Raw genomic sequence first — 16,443 nt, forward strand, 5'->3', positions numbered from 1 at the left:
GAAACTTACAGCTCTCTAATGAAGTTTCTTGTGAAAAGGAGGGTGACACAAAGCCACCAGGACATGAATCATTCATGGGAAATATAAAAGATAAAAGATATGTGACAATGAGCAGACCCTTGTATAGAGTGTATAAAACAAGTTTCCCCTTCTTATTTTCTGCTTTAAAACGCACCATCTCCCACTCCCAGCGTTCTCTGTCCAGTCTATAGAGTTAAAATTGACCACTGCTCGTCCTGCGCCACTTCAAAGTAATTTAGCCCAGAACGGAAGGCTTGGTGCTTGGACGCTCTTCATGGTGTGTTAAGATTTCTATGGCAATTGGCAAGCAAGACGTTCCCATCTGAATATGTCTCAAAGAAAGCCACTTACTGACACTAAGTTGGCTATCATCAAAGACTTCATCTTCCCTAGGCAAAACGCAGCCTGGCAAACACTGTTTAAATCACCCACCTTTGTTTTCCAGACTAGGAAAATCTTGATTCACGTGGTTATTTGCAGGTTATGTGTGCAGGTACATATATATATATATATGTACATATATATATAATATGAAACTAATGCTCCTAAAATCTAAACAATTTAGAGCTTGAGGGTTGAGATTACATTCTCAGAAGGAGCTGCAGATGGCTACACAAGTGTCACAGCACTGGACACAGGGAAAGAGACGGCCCAACGCTGCATACGTATTTGCACTGCAGTATCAGGAACCAATATCTTGCCATTTTGCGGAAGTTTGGGAGACCACCGTGGTCTATCTATCCATCCATCCAACCCATCTCCCTCTACATATGAGACAGAAGATTTTGGCCACCAGCATTTTTCTGAATCCCAGTTGGGTTCGGAAACACCGCTCTGTGCGGAGAGGGCATGGGGCACACTCTGGTTTCTCAAAGTGATGGCCTCCAGTCTGAGGAGAAGAAGGCAGAAGCGGCCTTTGTTTCACTTCCTAACACTCACCCTGTGGCATCCTTACTTGTTTGCCCGTGCACCTGCGGCATGCCCAGGCAGGGGAGCACGGCAGCCTTGCAAGGCCTGGACGGATGGTGAAGGAGGTGCACGGTGGAAGCACCCTGAGGCTGCCTGCCAAAGCTCACAGAGCTCCTACCAACCCAGCACCCATGCCTGTGCACTCCTGGATGCCCATTCGTGCACAAGGCCGGTGCGTAAGCAGGCGGGACAGTCACAGGCCTGTGTGCTGAAATTCAGAGTGCTGCTTTCTGGGTCCAGTGTCACAATTGCTATGGCAGTGGGCAAGGCCAGGAGTGAGGCTAGACCCTCATATGAAGATACAGCTGCAATGACTTTTACTTCCATGCCAAGTTAGCTCAGTGTTCACCTCTTCAGAAACACACACACACACACACACACACACTCACATATATATATGTTCACTTTTTAATTCATTCCCCTTAGAACCTCCTAGCTCGAGAGAAAGGAGGGAGAAGGCAAGGAGAGGAGAGAGCCGAGTAGGGGTAGAGGGTGGGTGATATCAGAAGGGGGGGGGCACTGGGGCAGGAGCGCCCCCGCCCCAATTCCTCTTCCTTCTCTCCCCACCTAAGCACTTTTATTTGCAAAGCGATTGTTCTTTGTTTATTTAATACAAGTACTGTGTGAATGGTGAAAAATAAACACGATGAAAAATAACCAAACAGATGATTCCTTCGAGTGAAAAAGCCCGGACTTCATAAAAGTGCGACGCAGTCACTGCTGAATGAGAAACCCTTTGAAGTGGAACTTATTATAGGAGGAATACTTTGGGGTTGCCTTAACGACGCCGCTGAATCGAACGCGCTCGCCTTTGTCAGCGATTTGTTCTCCTTTGCTCGGGTGCCGGGAGAAATTACTTACATGGGCTGCCTTAACATGCAGCCTGCGAATCCGTAACTTTGCAGCTCAGACTTGCAGACGCCACTCGGCAGCGGACAAAAAGAAGTCAGGGGGGGAAACGCACCAACCTTTCACGCCCAGTCCCCGGGGATGGGGGGTGCACGGGCGTGCTGGGGGCGGCCGATAAGAAGTTGTATTACAACCGGGCCCCCCTCGCCCCGGTCTCCCCGCCCCCACCCTGGAGCGGGGGGGCTGGAGGCCCGAGCGGTCGCGGGGAGGACGGGTGCGGGAGGCTCCGGCTCCCCCGGGGTCCTCCAGCGCGGGGCGCTCTCGGGCGCGCAGGCCGGGCGCAGGACTTTCCCAGCGATCCGGGCCATATTTAATAAGGGTCGTTTATCACCGAGGCGCCTGGAAGGGTCGCCTCCAGCCCTGCGCCCATTAGAAAGGCGGAGGTGACATTTAGACTCCGTTTTCAAGGATCGCGGGGGGACCGCATTGAAAAGGCGACTCGTTTGTCTTAGGAGCCTGGACACAACCCCCTTCTCGCTCCTTTTGACCACATGGCATAACTCAAAAACAATAGTTCAAAAGTGAAATGGCATCGTGGTGTTCACTCGGAGACAGGCCCCCATCCAGCACGAGAGAAAGGCGGTAGTCCTCAAGACAATGTCCTTTTTGTGTCGGCTCTGTCGCGAGGATTGTGTTGTTTGCTTTGGAGGCTGCGCCTGTTAGATTTCCCTCAAAGTGCCTGTGTTAAACAAGAGTTATAAGTCATCCAAAACAACAAACATTTTTATTTTCTTTGCCTAAAGGGCTTTTCCCTGGCTATGGGCACCGTGAAAAAATAATGTCCTTGCTGAGAAAGGAACACCAGTAGTAGCATTACAAGCGGGCGCATTAAATATTGAATGACACGGGGAAAAAGAACTTGTCGAGGGGCACTCAGCCTTAAAGTCTTTCTTCAACTTTGTCCTCGGTGGCTGCCGGACTATTTAAGATGGTATTAATTAAGGCGGCTTCGGATGCCGCCGAGCCGGCCGGCCCCTGGGCCGCGCTCGGTCAATGGGCCTGTGTCCCCGCGCTGCGCTCACGCGTTGGCTGCGCCCAGTGCAAATGTCACTTCTCATTTGCAGGCTGGCGAGAAGGGCCCATCCCGCAGGAAGGGCAGCGGGGATGCCGTCAGCAGCAGGCGTTAAAGGAATACGAGGGACTGGGGAGAGGGGAGGCGAGCCGGGAACAAAATGCGAACAGCTGCCCCGGCGGGGGTGGAGAGTGCGCCCGCGCGCCACGCTGCGGGCACGTTTCCGAGAGCGCCGCTTGGCCAGCAGGGCCCACGCGGGACCCGCTGGGCTTGAACACCACACCCGCTTCCGACGTCCCTGCGTGGGGGAAAAGGAACCCACCCCCAACCACCACAGCCCTGGAAACATTCCTGGGCCTTCTGGCTGGACATTATTTTACAAAGGGACTCGCTTCTGCAAAGCCAGACAAAAGCCCGGTGCAAACAGACGTCTTTACCGACTTCCTCCCCCACCCTCACCCCCACTCCCACCCCCGCCCAGCCCCGGCCCAGATTCCAAACAAAGCCCAAAGGACCTCAGCTAGGGATCTCCAGATCCGATTTTACAGATGGGGAAACTGAGACCTCAGGCAAGACTCAAAGAACAGTTTTTGTCAACATTCCCCAAGGAGCCAGAGGTTGAGACCCACGCGGAGAGCAAAGGCCCCGAGCAGCCGTGGACTTTTGCTTAAGGTCGCCAATAACGAAGTCAGAATACCCTCCACTTTCCCCCAGTGTTTGATTCAAAACGAAATGGAAATTGGTTTCAGCAGTTGCAAATTCCCAACTTCTTATATATATACACCAAACAACTCATTGCCAATTAACTGTGGCGTACATGGAACGCATGCTTTAAGAAACTGTTAACTATCAATTCTTGATGAAGAGACGAGGCTTGGCTGGGTGCGGGTGGGGCCGCAGATTGATGTTTGCAAGCAGAACCTCCACGGGGAGGGGGGGGGGGGTCTCGCGGTGCGTAGTTCCAGCCGCATTCATTTCTTTTGCGAGGCCCTTTGCCGGTGGGGGAGACGCCGTAAACCCTCTTTCCTCCCTGCGTGATTTGGCCCCTAATTGTCGGGTACAGGGCGGGATGAGCTCCCTGAAGCCTAGATCCACTTGCAATGTCTGATTCTCCATCTTGGGATGTGTCCCCTCTGACCTTTGGGGTGCGGGGAGGTCACATTTCCCACCAAGAGTCACGCAGCGGGGTAGTCCCAACGCGTCCTGCACAGGCTGTGTGGTGTCCGCAAGCGGCGGGGATCAGCCTGGGACCTTGGGCCCACCGGGACTCGGAGGCGTCTCTCTAGGGCCGGGGAATGCACAGGCGAAGAGGTCGGGGAGACACTCTTCCATTTCCCTAGCAGGTCGCCCGCAAAAGCTAAGCCCGGAGCTCCCAAGCCCAGCCGCCCTCCTGACTGATGGTTGTACCTCTTCCTCCACTCTGTTCACTCTCTACTTTTTTGGAGGTGGGGGGAACAGGCCCCAGGCCAGAGTAAGGTATACAGAAAGATGGCCTTTTGGCCCGGAACGCGCGCGCGCACACACACACACACAAGCACAACTGAACTCCCCAGCCCCGCCCCAGCCTGCACTGGGCACACGCTCGGGCTCCAGGCACCTTGCCAGGAGCGCGCGAGCACCCTGCGTGGCACAGTGACTGAAGTTCCTGCACGAAGTGGCGGGGGAGGGGTGGGCTGCCGTGCACGCCGCCGACTGCTGGCCGTGCGCACAAGTTCGGCGCTCAACTTCCCGCTCTTAACGAGACCCAGGATCCCTCCGAGAGGCCCTCGGGAGCCGGCGGCGGGGCTGGGAGCGGAGTGGGTAAGCTGGCCAGCGCGGGGCGCGGGCGGCGGGGCACAAGGGCGCGAGTGGAGGAGGGCTCGAGGGTGCCCGCGGCCGGCCGGGCGCTCCAAGAAGTCAGCGCGAGCAGCTGTGACTTCACCTATTAGCCCCGATGTCTTTCCGAGGAGCCTGGCGGAGTTAAACAGCCCACAATGGGCGCTCTGGGGCGCCTCCGGGCTGACCTCCACCCGGGTTTAATAGTTTCATAGGAACTTCATTAAATCAATTACTTAGTGAGCACATCATCATTTATTTGTAATTAGCAGCGAGGAGCGCGCTCCCTCCTCCCCACCCCCAGCCCGCGGCCCGCGTCCCAGCGGGATTGGCGAGTTGTGCAAGCACTTTTGTTTGCTCGAGTGTTGACTCCCGGCATTATTCGGCCCGGGTAATCTTTACGTCTTAATCTAGCGTTCAGGGGGCGAAGGGAAAACAAACAGGGCGCAGGCCGAGGGCCAGCCCTGCAGCCGCCCGCGGGACCCGGGGTGCGCGAGGCGCAAATCCGCGGCCGGCGCTCCTCTCCGGCGCAATGGGCGAGGACGCAACTGGGACAGTGGGGCCAGGGGGTTAAGAGGCAAACCAGGGGGACCCAGAAAGGGGCGCAGAAAGAGGCGAAGAAGGAGCGTCCGGCCTGCAAAGCGAGCACAAAAGCAGAACCACCTCCAGGCTGGCGCACGTGTGCGGGCGGCGGCGTCGGGGGGGGGGGATGCACGTGTGTGTGTGTGTGTGTGTGTGTGTGTGTGTACGTACGTGCGTGCGCAGGATGCGCGTGAAATCACAGGCGTTGCAGCTGCTGGGGAGCTGGGAGGAGGGAGGGAGGTGGTTGGCGCTGCTTGTGCGGAGGCAGCTGGCTGGGTGTCGTGCCTTCGAAAGTGCTCTTACGTGGGGGCTGCAGCCCCGGGGCGCAGTTCCACGGCAGTTCACAAATTTTGAGGAGTGGGGGCAGTTGCTGAAAGCCGGGTCAGGCGTGTGCGCGCGGAGCGCCGCGAGGAGTCGCGATGACTTGCGAGTGCAGTCATCTCTCCCCACACGCTGCAGCGCCGGCCAGAAATGGTGCGGAGCCCGGGAGTCTCGGCTCACGGAGCCAGGAGTGTGGGCAACTCGCCCCGGAGTCCTTGCCTCGGCCCCGACTTCCGCTCCAAGTTGGAGAAGTCGCTGCGGTGCAGGCAGCCGAGGGAGCGCGGGTGATCTGGCTAGAAGGGAACAGCTGCGGGTCGGAAGAGGCCGGGGGATGTGTGCGCCAGAAGCGCGCGCAGGGTCTTGGCATCTGTGTTTTAAGTGGACTGCGTGTCCTTGCGAGTTTTTGAGAGCAGGGTCTTAAGCTTCCCCTCTGATTTTCAGAGCCGGGCCTGGCCTGTGTTGGGTATTTGCGTGGAGGCAGCGCCTGTGCCAGGCCGTAGTTGCCTGGTGGGTGATCTGCCTAGCCGAGGCTTAGGTGCAGACCCGGTGTTGGTGTTGGTGCTAGTGGGCCTGAGAAGAACCCGATGAATGGGTCACCAGACAGCAGCTACCCTGAAGTGGAGATGGGGTTCCCAGGCCTGTCCATCCTGTGGCCTGTGTCTCAGTGGCCACTTGTGGGAGGTGGTGGTGCTTTTGGGAGGGGCAGCTTGGCTTCCAGGGGTCCTGACCTGGGCTGTCCTTAGGCCTTCAGCCCAGCTCCCCAGGGAGGTGTCCAAATCCTCCAGGGTCCTCCGGCCTGCAGCCCTGTGAGCTTCCTGCTTGCCTCTGCCCTACACTCACTCTGTTCTTTTCATCCTCCTGTGTGTGTGTGTTTTTTTTTTTTAATTATTATTATTTTGCACAATCGGGTCACCTGGGCCTTGATCTCAGGTATCCTTTGCCTGCTGGACACAGGATGAGGAAAGAGGCAGGGGGCAACCAGGATCTTGTTTCAAAGCCTGCTTTGCCCCAGCCCCCTGGAGTTGCAGAGATCCCACTGGGATGGCCAGCTGCTGGTACTCACCCACCCCAGTGGCCTCAGAACTTGGGTCAGCAGGGAAAAACCGGAAATGGATCCAGACAAGCACCATCATCAACCAGCCAGGGGGCTGGCAGTCCTGGAGAAGCGCCTTTTTGAACTAGGAAAAGCACTGGAATTTTGCATCCTCTCTCCACCCTCCCCCCAGAGTGAGTTCTGGGGCTGTAGTCAGGTGATCAGGCTTCCAGGAGTAGCAGAAGAAGGGAATGTGTGCAGAAAGCAAAGTAGGACTTTGTTCAAAATATCTGGGACCCAAACACGAAATGCAAACACTCTTTAGAGTCTGTTGGGTTATGTTTCTGCTCCAGGGTACAGAATGTGTGCGCATGTTAAAGGTATATTTGATCAGACAAGTCTACACACACACACACACACACACACACACACATATTAGCCCATCTAAATCCAGTCTTGCAAATGGTCACGGCCTCCACATCCTGGACCAAACAGAATTTAGGACCTTCTTGAAGAAAGGATGCCTGAGCAAGACTCCATTTAAAATGAAACTAAAGAGTAATTCACCCCTGATGTCTCTCTCCACCCCCCACTCCTCCTCCTCCCTCCTACATTGTTTAATAAAACGGGATCGTTTGGAGAAAGGCAGGCGAGTCCGAGAAACATTTTATGAGCTGGCAGGGAATTTGGTGACATGTTTGATTTAGAAAATCTGGATGCTGACTACAAAATTTTCTTACTGATCCTTGGATGGTGTATCTCTCCCCTGGATCTAGATCCTGGCCCCCACCCCCTTTAATCCATCATCTGGCTCTGCTCTGTTCATTAATCGGACACCATTCTGATTCTGCCTTTTTTGGGCAGCTCTGCGCACATCATTGGGAGCCCTGTGCTCTGTTCCCCAGGCCCTGGCCGGAGCCTCCAGCCTTCATCCCTAGGGGAGCACTGGAACTCGCTTCTCTCATCACCAGCTGTAGGATTTGTCCTCCTGACCCAGCTGGGAGAGGGCATGGAACATTCTGGATTCAAGGCTGGTTATAGCCTGTGCCGAGGGACCCCAGACTTCTCAGCGGCCTGGTTTCGGACAATGACGTGGAAGAAAGATTCGAGGCAGGGCCTATGGAAATCTGCATCTCCTTTTAAGGGTGAGGGCAAAGGTTTGACTGTGGAGGCCATTTCTTAAACTGACCCCAAAATGCAAGCATTAAAAACCAGTGACCTAGGATGAGTGTCTTGCTCTGCTGATGGAGACTTCTGGGAGGGCACTGACCTCTGCTGAGCCTGTCCTCTATGTTTTCAGATCCAACGGGAGCAGGGCTCCATGCTCCACTCCCACGGATGGATCCAGGCCAGCACTTGCTAGGAGAGAGAATCCAGGGCAGACTCTGCAGTTTCCAGCCTGGCCGCCTCTTAGACCCTTTATCCCCATAAAGCAGAGGGCTGGCTTCAGTTTCCTTGGCTGCAGTTGGAATGATGCCTGTTAGGAAGCAGAGAAAGGACATCGTGAAAAGTTTCTTCGTTCTTCGCGTCCCCTTCTGAGATGGGAATAGGGCTGTAGTGGGAAGGTGTGCCTGGGTCCCCTGGGTGTCTGGGGTATGGCAGATAGGAGACCTGGTGTCCTGGGCTGGGCCAGCCATCAGCCTCACTTGTTGCGGGGCTCCTGTGTCAGGGAGCCCTGCCAGAGAGAGAAGAGGGAGTTGTGGCGAAGCCTGACGCTCAGTTCCACAGTGAAAACTTGCGGTGAGGGTTGGGCTCTTGGTCCAGCAGTCAGACACCCACATCCCACATCAGAGCGTCCGGGTCCCTTCCTGGCTCTGCTCCCGAGGCCAGCTCCTTGCTAACACACACACCCAAGGAGGCAGCAGTGATGGGTGACTGCCATCAACATGGAAGACATGGATTCTGGATTCAGCTGCCAAGTCTGCCTCTCAAATAAAATAAATTTTCAAAATTTTGGCAAAAATATATAATACTTACTACCTTAACCATGTTTTAAAGATTTATTTGAGTTATTTGAAAGGTAGAGTGACAGAGAGAGAGGGAGAGACGGAGATCTTCTATCCATTGATTTCACTCCCTAAATGGCTGCAATGCCTAAGCCTGGGCCAGTCCGAAGCTAGCAGCCTAGAACTCCACCTGGGTCTCCCACGTGGATGGCAGGGGCCCAGGCACTTAGGCCACCTTCTGCAGCTTTCCCCAGACCATTAGCAGGGCTCTGGATTGGAAGCAGGGCTGCTGGGACTGGAGCCAGCATTTATACGCAATGCCCATGTCACAGGTTGCGGTTTAACCCACTGAGCCACGTCAGCCCATACCTTCACTATTTTTAAGGGTGCAGTCCAGTGGTGTGAAATACATTCACGTTCTGGGCAAGTGTCACCACCAGCCGTCTCCGGAACTTTTCTGTCTTCCGAAAGCGAATCTCTATATCCATTAGTTGCCAGTTAACTGTGGTTCCCCACGCCCTGGCTACCACCCTTCCATAGACTCTGTCTCTGCCACCCTTCCATAGACTCTGTCTCTACCACCCTTCCATAGACTCTGTCTCTACCACCCTTCTATAGACTCTGTCTCTACCACCCTTCTATAGACTCTGTCTCTACCACCCTTCCATAGACTCTGTCTCTACCACCCTTCCATACACTCTGTCTCTACCACCCTTCCATAGACTCTGTCTCTACCACCCTTCTATTGACTCTGTCTCTACCACCCTTCCATAGACTCTGTCTCTACCACCCTTCCATAGACTCTGTCTCTACTACCCTTCCATACACTCTGTCTCTACCACCCTTCCATACACTCTGTCTCTACCACCCTTCCATAGACTCTGTCTCTACCACCCTTCTATAGACTCTGTCTCTGAACGTGACTCTTGGGGACCAATAAGTGGAATCATCTGTCTCCTCCTTTTGTGTCTGTCTGATTCCCTCAGTGCAATGTCGTCAAGGTGCACCCCTGCGGCTGATTGCCTTTCAACACGGCTGAATACTATTCTGTTGTGTGGATGTTTTGTTGATCCTTCTGTCAACGGGCACTGGGTTGTTTCTGTCTTTGGCTGCTGTGACCGTGGTGAGCTCACCTGCTCCTTGACGTACATGGGTACCTATGTAATATATTTTTATGAACTGATGTAAAACACTTTAAAGGGGGGACTCCAGCCAAGAATTTAGAATATCAGATTTCTCCCTTGGAACTGGCTTTCTGCAGCTGGAATGCAAGGGAGAGCCAAACTCTTGACTTCAAGTTTCACGGCTTTCCCATCTTTGTGTGTGCACGTGTGCGCATGTGTGTCCAGCTCTGCCCAGGGCTCCTGCTTCGGAGGAACTATTAACACATTAATATTATCAATCACAGGCAGTGCCTGAACCATTAGGGATTTATGAAAACCTCTGAAGCAAGTTGTTTCAAAGCGCTGATTTGTTTTATAGTCAGTATTACATTTTATGACAGGCTCTTTTGCCAGCAAAATGAATGCATACACATCACGCACAGCTCCGATGGGAGCCGCCGCCCGGTGCTGCCCTGCAAATTTGTGTTCCAGCTCCGTCGGGAAGCTTCTGCTGTTTGCAGACAACTGCTGACTCCCAGCTGAAGGCCCACCCCAGGCTAGGGGAGGGAGCACGCACGCCCCCACCCACCACCGCCTTTACATTTTGAGCTTTGGAAAAACTACAGCTTTTTCTGTCATTCCCCCTCAACCTGGAACAGGGTCAGAAAGCCAGGGGCTGAAGCAGGTGACTGACAAGCCTCTCCCAGGCCACCTCGGGTTTTTGCTGTTGATTTCCCTGTCCCTGCGGTTTTCTGGAGTTTCACGAGGATAGATGGTCTGAGTGGGGATAAAGTTGTCTCAACCCTTCTTGGACAGGTGGTGCCCAAGGAGAGGGCGTGGGCGTGTGGTTCCCAGCAACCAAGTATCCCCTCCCATGCCGACATCTCCCCTTCCCCACCCCCAACATCAGCCGCCAAAGAAGAGTCCAGGGAGAGGCAGGCTGCCGGGCAGGTGGAGGGGACGCGCACCCCCACTTGCCCAGAAGTTTCTTTTCTGTGTTCCCAGGGAGCAGGGTTTGTAATATTTTACAGCAGCTGTTTAACATTTCCCTGCCTAGTTATTAAACACGAAAGGGAGTCCATTAAAACGGTGAAGTAAAATGAAATAAAAGGCGTCTTTTCTTTCTGCAAAGAGACAACACCTAATTAAGGAATATTTGGATCCCACAAGAATGCAGACTCTCACGGGTGACATAAAACTTCTGTAAAATCAGGAGCAAAACTTGGAAAACTGGGGATAGGCCCAAGAGGCAGTGCCTTAAGACAAAAAGCTGCCTCCCCTTCAGAGGCTGGGCTGGGCTGTTCCTCCCCCCCTTTTCCCTCTGCTCCAGTCCTGGGGGAGCGGGACTCAAAAGGCTCCTTTGAGTTAAGCTGTCTGGGCAGGACCAGCCAAGCAGCCGGGCCAGCCTCAGCCTCCTGCCAAGAGCTGGGGTTCCTGGAGCCTGGGCCGGGTTCGCCCCAACAGGGCTTCTGACTCCCTCTGAGTCACTTCTGGGCACTTTGTTATTTTTTTTTTTTAATGTTTGTTTATTTGATATTTAGACATTTATTTTCCTCTACTTGAAAGGCAGAGAGAGAGAGAGAGAGAGAGAGAGAGAGAAAGAGAGAGAGAGATGTCTTCTTTCTACTGGTTCGTTCCCCAAATGCCTGCAGTGTCTGGATTGGACCAGGCTGAAGCCAGGAACTATAGCTGGTGTCCCACGTAGGTGGCAGGGACCCAAGTAGTACAGCCCTCCTCTGCCTCCCAGGGTGTACTTTTTTTTTTTTATTTTTAAGATTTATTTATTTGAAAGAGTTACACAGAGAGGAGAGGCAGAGAGCGAGAGACAGAGAGGTCTTCCATCCGATGGTTCACTCCCCAATTGGCCGCAACGGCCGGAGCTGCACCAATCTGAAGCCAGGAGCCAGGAGCTTCCTCTGGGTCTCCCATGTGGGTGCAGGGGCCCAAGAACTTGGGCCATCTTCTACTGCTTTCCCAGGCCATGGCAGAGAGCTGGATCAGAAGTGGAGCAGCCGGGTCTTGAACCAGCACCCACATGAGATGCCAGCATTGCAGGCGGTGGCTTTACCCACTGCGCCACAGCGCTGGCCCTCAGGGTGCACATTAACAGAGCTGGATTGGCAGTGTGGAGTGTCCTGACTGGATCCCAGGCCTGGAAAAGGGATACAGGGTCCCAAATGGGGACCTAACCTTTCTGTACCACAGTGCCCACCGCCCTCCCTCCGAGGGGCACTTTGTGAAGTCACCCTCCCACCGTATCTTCCATCCCTTAACCTCACACAGCCTAGAGGATGGGAACTGCTGGGAGCAGGTGCTGTGGTGTAGAAGGCTAAACCTTCACCTGCATGCTGGCATCCCATCCGGGCACTGATTCTAGTCCCGGCTTCTCCACTTCTGATCCAGCTCCCTGCTAATGTGCCTGGGAAAGCAATGGCAGATGCCCCAAGTCCTTGGGCCCCAGGACCCACTTGGGAGACCCAGAGGAAGCTTCTGGCTTTGGTCTGGCCCAGCCCCAGCCGTTACAGCCATTTGGGGAGCAAACCAGCAGATGGGAGGTCCCTCCCTCCCTCCCCGCTCCTCTGGCTTTTACATAAATAAATAAGTCTTGAAAAAGAGAATGGGACCTTCTTTCTCTTTCTCCTTGGCTGTGGTTCCAGAAGCTCTGGATTTCTTCAGTTTGATTCCATCTTGAGCCCTGGGTGTGCTTTTCACATTGGAAGCCCCCTGGGATCCTTATTCTTTACCACTGTTGGACTAAGAACTCCTCCCAGGGGCATCTGCAGGAGCAAAACTTAGTAGGTGTAAGGAGCGCAGGGCTGTCTGCACCCCAGCAGTGAACCTGCCGCCTACCCAGCTCTGCAGGGGCCAGTAATTACTCCAGTAATTTTTTTTTAAAGGAAAGTATTATTCTTGCTATCTACTCTTACAATTGGACAGAAAAAAAGTTCAGAGGGGCTAGTGTCATGGCTCAGAGGGTTAAGCCACCGCCTGCAATGGCAGCATCTGATATGAATGCTGATTTGACTCCTGACTGCTCCGCTTCTGATGGAACTCCCTGTGCCTAGGAAAGCATCAGAAGATGGTCCAAAGGCTTGGGCCCCTGCACCCACGCGGGAGACCTGGATGGAGCTACTGATTTCAGCCTGGCCGTTGCAGCCATTTGAGGGTGTGAACCAGCAGATGGAAGATATTTCTCTCTCTCCACACACTTCCCTCCCTGCCCCGCCCCCGGCCACGTAATTCTACTTTTCACACAAAATTTTAAATTTATTGTTATTTGTTTGAAAGGCAACATGGCAGGGAGTGGGGAGGTGGATCTTCCATCTACTGGTTTGCTTCTCAAAGGCCATCAACAGCCAGGATGGGCCAGAAGTCTGATACTCAACCCAGGTCTCCCCCGTGAGATGGCAGGGACTCAAGTACTTGCATTGTTGCTGCTGCCTCCCAGAGTGTGCATTGGCAGGAGGCTGGAGCTGAAAGCTGAGCTGGACTCGAGCCCAGGCCCCAGTCCAGGGATGGGCTGCTTAACCTCTGAGCCAACACAGAAATTCTTTTTTTTTTTTTTTTTTTTTTTTTTTTTTTACAGGCAGAGTGGACAGTGAGAGAGAGAGAGACAGAGAGAAAGGTCTTCCTTTGCCGTTGGTTCACCCGCCAATGGCCGCTAGGCAGAGGATTAGCCTATTGAGCCACGGCGCCGGCCAACAACACAGGAATTCTTAGTAACAGCTCACCCCACCCAGACTTGCGGTTCTGGACGTTTTGTCCGTAGTCTGGGAAGTCTTAGAGCATTGTCTCCAACATCACAACAGAGGCTGGAGTCGGGCACTTCCAAATCCCTGCTTATGAGACTTAAACAGGGCCAGCTCCACGGCTCACTAGGCTAATCCTCCACCTTGCAGCACTGGCACACCAGGTTCTAGTCCCGGTCAGGGCGCCGGATTCTGTCCCAGTTGCCCCTCTTCCAGGCCAGCTCTCTGCTGTGGCCAGGGAGTGCAGTGGAGGATGGCCCAGGTGCTTGGGCCCTGCACCCCATGGGAGACCAGGATAAGTACCTGGCTCCTTCCATCGGATCAGCGCGGTGCGCCAGCCGCAGCGCACCAGCCGCGGCCATTGGAGGGTGAACCAACAGCAAAGGAGGACTTTTCTCTCTGTCTCTCTCTCTCACTGTCCACTCTGCCTGTCAAAAAATAAAAAAAATAAATAAATAAAAGAGTTAAACAGGGAGGGGAAATCATTTTTTTCCTTTCAAGAAATAAAGAGAGGCTCTCTTGTTGGCATTTCCTTTGGGTGATGGATTTTGTGTGTGGCTTTTCTCTTTAAAAATAAATGTTTGTTTTTTCGAGAGACAGCTTGTTCACTCCCCATGTTCCTGGGGGAGAGAGGCTGGGGCTGGAGTGGGCAGAAGCTGGGAGCCAAGAACTCGGCTGGGTCTACACATGGGTGACAGGGACCCAGTACTTGAGCCATTGCCACTGCCCCTCGGAGTGCCTGTTAGGAGGACTCTGGAGTTGAGCTGGAGATCAAAGCCAGGATGGGGGTCGTGGGCATCTTGACCATGAGGCCACACATCTGTCTCTGGCTTTACTTTTTTTTTTTTTTTTTTTTTTTTTTTTTTGACAGGCAGAGTGGACAGTGAGAGAGAGAGACAGAGAGAAAGGTCTTCCTTTTGCCGTTGGTTCACCCTCCAATGGCCGCCGCTGCAGCCGGCGCACCGCGCTGATCCGATGGCAGGAGCCAGGATCCAGGTGCTTTTCCTGGTCTCCCATGGGGTGCAGGGCCCAAGCACCTGGGCCATCCTCCACTGCACTCCCTGGCCATAGCACAGAGCTGGCCTGGAAGAGGGGCAACCGGGACAGAATCCGGCGCCCTGACCGGGACTAGAACCCGGTGTGCCGGCGCCGCAAGGCAGAGGATTAGCCTATTGAGCCACGGCGCCGGCCTTTTTTTTTTTTTTTTTTTAAGATTTATTTGTTGGGAGCCAGTGCTGTGGCACAGTGGGTCAAGCCTCTGCCTGCAACGCCGCTGTCCTGTATTGGCCCCAGTTCAAGTCCCAGCTGCTCTACTTCCAAACCAGCTCCCTGCTAATGCACCTGGGAAAGCAGTGGAAGATGGTCCAAGTGCTTGGGCTCCTGCACCCACATGGAAAATTTGGAAGAAGCTCCTGATTTTGGATTGGTCCAACTCCAGCCGTTATGGACATTTGGGGAGTGAACCAGCAGATGGAAGACCCCTCTCTGCCTCTCCCTCTCTCTGTAACTCTGCCTCTCAAATAAATCTTAGAGATTTACTTGTTGGGGGTGGCATTGAGGCACAGTGAATTAGCAGAGTTAATGGCCACCTACGATGCCAGTATCCCGTATGGGCACAGGTTAGAGTCCTGGCTGCTCCACTTCTGATCCACCTCCCTACTAATGGCCTGAGAAGGAAGTGGAAGCTGGCCCAAGTGCGTGGGTCCCTGCCACCCTTGTGAGAGACCCAGAGGAAGCTATTGGCTCTTGGCTTCAGCCTGGTCCAGACCCAGCTCTTGTGGCCACTTGCGGAATGAACCAGCAGATGGAAGATATTTCTCTCTCTCACTTAAAAAAAAAAAAGATTTACTTATTTATTTGAGAGCTAAAGAAAGGAAGAGACACAGAGAGGTCTTCCATCTGCTGGTTCACTCCCCAGATGACTGAACAGCTGGGGCTGGGCCACCCAAATGGAGGAGCCTAGAACTCCAGCTGGGTCTCCCAGGTGGGTGGCAGGGGCCCAAGCACTTGGGCCATGTTCCTCTGCTTTTCCATGCACATTAGCAGGGAGCTGGATGGGAAGTGGAGCAGCTGGGACTCGAACCTGCACCCATATGGGATGCCAGCACTTCTGGTTCCCATTTAACCCTCTATGCCACAAATGCTCCTGACTTTGCTTTTGAAGATCCTTCTCTCTGTGTTTGTGTCTGTCTGTTGCTCTGCCTTTTGAATAAACAAATAGTTAAAATAAAAAAAGTCTCCAGGTTGCCAATATCAGGTGAGAGGCAAAGTCACCTGCAATTGTGCAGCCCCGAGTGGGGACCAGGTGCTGGCTGGTGTTCCTGGGGTGCTGTGTAGGAGTTGCAGCGTGGTTCAGGCTGAGATTGCAAGAGAGAGGCTGGACTCAGGCCAACTGAGTGGTCAGATGTTACAGTTGCAGGTGATGAACAAGCGATGGCAGGTGCTAAGGATGTGGTTTGAGTGTGACCTCCAGGGATCGATGTGCTGAAGGCGTGGTTCCCAGTGTGGGGGTGTTCCAGGTGGTGGACCTGCCTTCAGAAGGGGCTAATGTAGTTCTCAGGGACCCTGGGTAGTTCCTGTGAGAGGGTTGTTAGAAAGGGAGGAGCCTGGCGCCTCCCTCTCTCCAGCTCCTGTCTCACCCTGGGGTCTCTCCCTCCCCACCATGATGCTGCCATGATGCCCTTGAACCTCAGAACCGTGAGCCAAATGAACCTCTTTTCATTATAAAATACCCAACCTGAGATATTTTGTTACAGTGATAAAAAAATGGAACGATACAGAGAGAGGTAAATTAGGGCGTGGAATTATATAATTCAGCTTGGGGGGAAGGGTTGTCATGATGTTGTACTGGGGCAAGAGTGGCAGCAGGGAGTCCTGGGAACAGGGCCCCTACAGCAGTCCTGGTGATGGGGTGTGTTTCGGACAACTGGTTGACCACACTGGCTGAGGCTGCAGTGGGACGTGAGACAGAAAAGGCTCAAGG

General features: G+C 53.8%; 1 long non-coding RNA gene across 1 annotated transcript in view; it reads left to right on the top strand.

Annotated features, from left to right (window-relative positions):
• Positions 1 to 4,249: 4,249 nt before the first annotated feature.
• LOC149124507 (uncharacterized) overlaps positions 4,250 to 16,443 on the top strand; it is a 62,273-nt gene continuing 50,079 nt past the window's right edge. Inside the window, exon 1 of the long non-coding RNA XR_016212715.1 lies at positions 4,250 to 4,711. This is a non-coding gene — a long non-coding RNA (uncharacterized LOC149124507). The remainder of the gene's footprint in view (positions 4,712 to 16,443) is intronic.

The sequence above is a fragment of the Oryctolagus cuniculus genome, chromosome 9 (assembly GCF_051225735.1).
Source record: "Oryctolagus cuniculus isolate XC-2025 breed Fujian yellow rabbit chromosome 9, ASM5122573v1, whole genome shotgun sequence".
NCBI lineage: Eukaryota > Metazoa > Chordata > Mammalia > Lagomorpha > Leporidae > Oryctolagus > Oryctolagus cuniculus.